This window comes from Callithrix jacchus, chromosome 6 (assembly GCF_049354715.1).
Source record: "Callithrix jacchus isolate 240 chromosome 6, calJac240_pri, whole genome shotgun sequence".
NCBI lineage: Eukaryota > Metazoa > Chordata > Mammalia > Primates > Cebidae > Callithrix > Callithrix jacchus.
In genome coordinates this window covers 36,986,490-36,994,176 of record NC_133507.1, presented here as the reverse complement: position 1 = coordinate 36,994,176, position 7,687 = coordinate 36,986,490, and the positions used below count along the sequence as shown (strand labels likewise).

At 36.9% G+C, this 7,687-nt stretch overlaps 1 non-coding gene and 1 pseudogene across 1 annotated transcript; both read left to right on the top strand.

The window, feature by feature from the left end:
- The first annotated feature begins 207 nt into the window (after positions 1-207).
- Positions 208-1,173, top strand: LOC100399570 (olfactory receptor 2B6-like; annotated as a pseudogene).
- Positions 1,174-3,803: 2,630 nt separating this feature from the next.
- LOC118154901 (U6 spliceosomal RNA) lies at positions 3,804-3,910 on the top strand. Its single transcript, XR_004745153.3, has one exon. It is a non-coding gene; the product is annotated as a U6 spliceosomal RNA (small nuclear RNA).
- The last annotated feature ends 3,777 nt before the right edge of the window (positions 3,911-7,687 follow it).

Below are 7,687 nucleotides of genomic sequence, written 5' to 3'. Positions count from 1 at the left end.
TCCACATTTTATCATCATCAGGATGTAGATGCAAATGATGTTTTACTGTAATGAAGATACAGATGCAGATTAGAGCAAAATTGAGAATTTCATCTCAGCATCTCTGGTCTCTAATTCTCAGTGGCTTCCTCTTACTGTTGATGTCTATCTATCCCTAATTGTGGGTATTTAGAGGTCTCAGCTGGAATTTCACCTCTCAGTACTGACATGTGGATCAACAATCAAAGTTCAATAGATGATTTTATCATATTGGGATTTTCTGGCCATCCCTGGCTAGAAACAACACTCTGTAACCTTTCTGGTGGCCTACATCTTTGCCCTATTTGGAAATATCTCCATTATCTTAGTTTCCTGCCTGGATCCCCAGTTTGACAGCCCCATGTACTTTTTTGTCTCCAATCTATCCTTTCTGGACCTCTGCTATACCACCAGCACTATCCCACAGATGCTGATCAACCTCCAGGGACCAGAAAAGAACATTAGCTATGAAGGTTGTGTTGCCCAACTCTATATACCTTTGGCCCTGGGTTCTACTGAATGCATACTTCTGGCCATCATGGCCTTTGACCATTATGCTGCCATTTGCAAGCCTCCTCACTACCCAATCATCATGAACCAGAAACACTGTATCTACATGGGCACCTGGATCAGTGGTTTTGCTAACTCCCTTGTCCCGTGCACTCTCACAGTGATGGCTCCAAGATGTGGACAGAGAGTGTTGGACCATTTCTTCTGTGAAGTTCCAGCCCTTTTGAAACTAGCCTGTGTTGATACTGTATGAATGAAGCTGGGCTCAATGTACTAGGCACTTTGCTTCTCCTGGTGCCACTCACTGTCATCCTGGGCACTTACGTGTTCATTGCTCAGGCAGTAATGAGAATTCTCTCTGCTGAAAGTCGCTGGAAGGCTTTCAATACCTGTGCTTCACATTTGCTGGTGGTCTCTCTCTTCTACTTCACACCCATCAGTATGTATGTCCAGCCTCCCTCTAGCTATTCTCATGACCGGGGGATCATGGCTCTCTTCTATGGCATTGTCACACCCACCTTCAACCCATTCATCTACACATTGAGAAACGAGGATGTGAATGCTGCCCTAAGAAAGGCACTGACTAAGGAGTTTTAGATTAAGACAAGATGGTCTCTGAAAAGAAGTCCTAAGAAGCAAGGATAGATGTGTTTGACTTTCAAAAAGATGTCGGACGTGGAATTGATGAGGGAACAGTATCAAGTGACACAAAGTTCACAAGTGGAACAAGACTAAGAAATAAACAATTAACTCTTGGTAAAATCTGCATAGCATTTATTCACTTATGAGAATATCTGCTCTATGATATTGAATTGCAGCAAGTCAGTCTCTTTTTTTCCTATACCTAATGACTAGTTAATCTAGTTTAAATGGGGAAAATGGTATAATATCTGGAGAAAAATATACTTAGAAAGTTTAGGAAATATATTTAGCACAAATTGTTTGCAAATGAATCCCAATTCAATTAGAAACTCTTAGAAAAACATGTCACTACTGTCATGAGTTAATTTTGATCAACATGTATTGCCACCATTTAGTCATCTTCTAACATTCAATGTCCAATTATATCACCCTCAAAGGCTTTTTTAAGGTCTCAAGATAAGTAAAATCAAGACACAGTTAGTCCAAAAACATTAAGATGGAAATATGGAAAGGGAAATTCATGAACAAATTTAGAGTGATGACTTTAAATATAATTTTTTGCCATGAATTATTTTAAATACAAATTTTGCCATAAATGTGTTGTCTTAGTCAAGCTTATGCTCTTGTGGTATCCAACAATGAGGCACAGGTCAACACAAATAGAGCTTACTCTGCGGGGGAAAGAGAAACAGTGAGATGCTTTGGACAGTGATCAGCAATAGAAAAACCTGAGATGGAAAAAGATTGTAATTTAAGGACACAAACTCAGTAGGAATTTACATGTTTTGACAAGGCAGCTTTCTTCACCACCTGACTGGGTAAGCTAGTCCTATTTCAATGTGTGGGTTTGAGAATACCATGTTGAATTGAAAACTTTGATCTATTCTCTTATTTAGAAAAAATTTTTATGGTTTTTTGCTGTAAACTGCCTCACAAACCTATTAGCCAAAAATACTTAGACAAAATAGAGTGAGTTCACCAAAAAATCCACGTCATTGCCTGCTCTGCAAATAAAATATGATGCTCATTAATGAAAAATCAGTGCAGAGTAGGTGCAAGCTATGTGTCTCTTGAGAATAGTCATTTGTTATTTTTGACTACAGTCACATTGTCACCAAATGCAGTTACTAACATTTGTCTTAATTCAAAGATTCAAGGGTGTGTGTGTGTGTATGTGTGTGTGTGCATGTGAAAGAGAGAGAGAAAGAGAGAAGAACCTAGATAATATTTGAAAGTGCTTTAAATCATTACTCTCAAGGCCGGGCGCGGTGGCTCATACCTATAATCCCAGCACTTTGGGAGGCTGAGGCGGGTGGATCACGAGGTCAAGAGATTGAGACCATCTTGGTCAACAAGGTGAAACCCTGACTCTACTAAAAATACAAAAATTAGCTGGGCATGGTGGCACATGCCTGTAATCCCAGCTACTCAGGAGGCTGAGGCAGGAGAATTGCTTGAACCCAGGAGGCGGAGGTTGCGGTGAGCCGAGATTGTGCCATTGCACTCCAATCTGGGTAACAACAGTGAAACTCCATCTAAAAAAAAAAAAAATTATTTATCTCAGAGGACATTATATTTAACACATACTATAGCTCTGTATCCCATATAGTTCTGCATCATTTTCTGTTTGATGGTTTATGAAATCATGAATAAGCATTCACTGTGAATCAAAAATATCATCCTTTCCCTTTTAATACACATTCTCAAACTTGTTGTTTTACACAATTATACTTTCCACTGTGCAATCTGTCCATAAATGTAATGGATCTTTTCACTTATTTTACTTCTCTGTAGTTATCTCAAAACAATGGATTCAGGTCTTTCTATAACATATGCTCTCAAGTCTTGATAAACATCAACATCTTCTGAAAATCCTTCAGTGTTTTATTGAGTTCTTTATTTTGGGGGAATAAGTGCACTGATGGTGTGAATTCTGGAATTCTGGAATATAAATTAAATTGGTATGTGACTTGACACATGAATGGTCTACCTTAGCTCAACACTGACAAGAACTATAAAAATTTGGAATTGCAAATTTTAAAGACAGGATATTAAACAAAAACGTGCTTAGTCTCCTTTAAAAGATAAAATAAGATTACCACAAGCCATAAAATATTTCATATGAACTTCCCTTTTTCTCCACATATTAGCACAACCTCTTTTTTTTTTCCACTCAGCATGTTCAATTGCATCTTGAAATTGCTTCTTTTCTTTTCTCTCTCTTTTTTTTTTTTAGATGGGGTTTCACCATGATGACCAGGCTGTTCTTGAACTCCTGACCTCAGGTGATCCACCCACCTTGGCCCCCCCAAAGTGCTAGGATTACAGGTGTGAGCCACCATGCCCTGCCGAAATTGCTTCTTTTCATCACGCTGACTAACTCCAAACCCGTGAGGTGTCCTCTCCTCAGACCGGCCCTACTTGAACACTTCATCATGTAGCATTGCTTTGCAGCGTAACTCCTTCCCAAGCCCATGAAATATTCATGTTTGTATCCTGCACATATTTCTCTGCACCATGATTTGGACATAAGGGTTCAGCAAATACATCTAACACAATTGGATCTGGAGTGTTCTTTTTTTCCAAGGACTGCTGCAAACCTTACCTTGCCTCCTTCTTAAAAGAACAGTGCAGTGCTCACTTCAGCAGCACATACACTAAAGTTGGGACGATATAGAGAAGATTAGCATGACCCCTGCTCAAGGATGACACACAAATTCATAAAGCGTTCCACATTAAAAAAAAAAAAAAAAAAAAAAAAACAGAAAAAACAGTGCAAAGCTCTAGTTCCTGGACTGCGAGCATGTTTACTTCCTGTGGGTCCCAGTGGTGAGGCAGATGAGAAGTTGGAACATGGAGAAAGGTTTTGGGGAACATTCTTGAAGGCCTGTGGCTATATAAGAGAAAGTGAGTCCATTTCCTTAATTCTAGTATAATTTGGAAGAGGATCCTAGACATTATAAATTTTTTTGATTACAGTATTTTTCCCAACCCATGACTCATTTTTACATGGAAACTACTATTGGCATGAAATATATCCTAGGATATATTTAGGAATATATTTAGGAAAAAATGCTTATTACATTTATCTATTCATTCTACTAAAGCTGTATATTCTTCAGAGGTTGTATGTTGCAGGGTTTTGGGGATCATAAAAATGTTGACATATTCTTGTTTGTTTGTTTAACTTAGAAGTGTAAAATACAACTCAAAATAATTGAACACTGTAACTACTATTTTGCATTGGAAAAAAAAGAAATATCATGTGAAAATCGAATGTATTTTTTTTAATGGATGAGAAGTTTCTGTGTTGTCCAGGTTGGTCTTGAACGCCTAGCCTTGCCTCCTGGCATGCAGGACAACAGGCCTGAGCCACCACTCATATGTCACCATATAAAAATATGGGCACTTAGAGAAATGTTTCGCTGATGTGGATGGCTGCTCAAAATATGTCTCCTAAGCCTTAGAAATACATTTTGGTTCACTTTCAATATTACAGATGTGCCAGAGAAAAATTTTATCTTGAAAAAGTTTAAAATTTTTTACTTTATAAAGGTATAATATTTCTGCATATATGCTGCCTGAGATTTCAGAAGGTTATATATTTAAATATCTCATTAAATAAATTATAGTACCTGTACTATCAAGCAGGCAAATCAAAATAAGTCAATGCTGAACATGTCTAATAAGGAAATCTTTTAAGTATTCCTGAAGGTATTATCAAAACATTAGTAAAGTTATTCAATATTAAAAGTTATTAAATATCAAATATTACATCAATTATGCAAATATCCAGCAAGCCAATAAATAGAAATACTCTGTGCTATGGAGCAGTAGGAAAACATATGCAATAAGGTAAACCTTATTGCATACATAAATCATAAATATTTTTCTGATATAAAAATATTTATATCAGAACAAAGTCTATTATCACTTTTATTAGAGGAGCAGTGGAGAATTCACAATACTTTTAGAAACAATTGAAGTTTTCTGACTCATCACAGTTATATACTGTTGATTTGGATTTACTACCTAACACAATTTGAAAATAATATTAGTAAATTATTAAATAAAAATATTTGGTACATGTTATAAAACAACAAAAACAGCAACATTTAAATGAACTGTTGCTATGATGAGGTTCATCTTATGGTGAAAATGTTTATTCCTTTTTCTGGCAAATATTTATGGATGACAAGTATGTACAAGTCACCAAAATACAATTAGACATTCACCTCTACATCAAGGAGTACAATTTTTTAACAAAACTGAGATATAAAGAAGGAGACAGAGCTGAGCATCCAGACTAAGACAGAATTTGTCATAAAAAGCGTCAGAAAAGATAATGCTAAACAGAGATAAGTCTTTCACGATTTGCCATGTGATATGGTTTGGCTCTGTGCCCCTATTCAAATCTCATCTCCATGGTAATCCCCATATGTTAAAAATAATATTAGTAAGTTATTAAATAAAAATATTTGGTACATATTTGCCTCCACATTTGCTTTAATCAGTCCGCCAGTTCAAATGTAATCTCACTGAGAAGGAGGGAAGGAGGTGATTGGATCACTGGGGCGGTTTCTGCCATTCTGTTCTCCCGATAGTGAGTGAGTTCTCATGAGATCTGACGGTTTTATAAGCATTTGGCGTTTCCCCTGCTTTCACTTCTCTCTCCCGCCACCATGTGAAGAAGGTCATTGCTTTCTCTTCACCTTCCACCATGATTGTGAGTTTCTTGAGGCCTCTCCAGCCCTGTGGAACTGTGAGTCAATTAAACCTCTTTCCTTTACAAATTACCCAGTCTTAGGTATTTGATTATAGCAGTGCGAAAACGGACTAATAAACCGAGAGAGCGCCCTGCTTGAGTTCAGCTGAGTGCTGATCTGCATATGTAAGCAAGGAAGCTATCCAAGAAGAGGAAAGAACAACTTAATGGGTTAGGGTAAATAGTGCCCAATGCTTATGCAAAGGCTGGGAATTTTGTGGATTCTCACACTATTTCTGTGCCAGAATGAAAACCTAAGGATTCCTGGGGCATTGAGTTCAGCCATCAAAAGCGTCTTGCTTCAAGAGTCTGAATAATTAGCTCTAAACTAATTTACCTAACAAATCTTCAAAACAAGTGACTAAAGCATCAAACTGTATTCAAGTAACTTAGTAGCCCTCCAGAAGAAACTCAAGGATATTGATGGAATACAAATATATCCAGTAAAAGAAAATTTTCCAATGAAAATTTACTAAGCATGAAAAAAAGAATGAAAATATGATGTAAGGAGAAAAATCAGTAAGTTAAAACTGACTCAGAATTGACACATATGTTAGAATTATTCAAGTTATGGCATTAAAACGATTATACTGTTTACTATATGTTCAAAAGTTTACAGATGTGGAAGATACTTTAAAAAATCAAACATCTAGAGATGAAAACCACAACATTTAAATATACATAATACCTAAAAGGACTGGATGTAATTCATAGTACATTAAACATTGAGAAGTCCCATGATCTGCAGCTGGTATGCTAGAGACCCAGGATAGCCAGTGATATAGTTTCATTTCTAGTCCAGAAGCCAGTGAACTAGGAAAGCTGATGGTGTAAGGTTCAGTATGAGTCCAAATGTCAAAAAACAAGGGAAGCTGATGGTGTAAGATCCGGTCTGAGTCACGGCCTGCAGGCAGAAGACCAATGTCCTACCTCAAAGACAATCACAACAAATTCTCTCTTACTCCACCTTTTTGTTCTCTTTAGGCCTCCACATTTGCTTTACTCAGCCTGCCAGTTCCAATGTAATCTTATTCAGAAACACCTTCACAAACACACCCAGAATGATGCTCGACCAAATATAGGCCGATCTCATTTTATTGTGCTTCACTTTATTGCACCTGAAGGTTTGTGACAACCTTGCAATGAGCAAATCTATCAGTACCATTTTTCCAACAGTGCTCCCTTCATATCTCTATGTGACATTTTGGTAATTCTCACAATATTTCAAACTTTTCATTATCATTGTATCTGTTATGATGATGTGTGATCAGTGATCTTTGATATTACTATTGTAATTCTTTTAAGGAACCACAAACTGTGCCCATAAAAGTCAGTTAACCTAATTGATAAATGGTATATGTTTTGATTGCTCCACCCACTGGTCATTCCACTGTCTCTCTCCCGCTCTTCAGGCCTCTCTATTTTCTAAGACACAACAATATTGAAGTGAGACCAATTAATAATCCTACAATGGCCTTTAAGTATTTAAGTGAAAGGAAGAGTCATGTCTCTTATTTAAATCAAAAGCTAGAAATGATTAAGCTTAGTGAAAAAGGTGTATCAAAAGCTAAGGCAGGCCAGACGCTAGAGATTTGGCCAAGTTGTGAGCCAAGTTGTGAAAGCAAAGAAAAGTTACAGGAAAAAATTTAAATGTGCTACTCCAGTAGACACATAAATAAGATAGCAAAACAGACTTACTGCTAATATAGAGAAAATATTTTGTGGTCTGGATCGAAGATTCTAAAAAGCTAG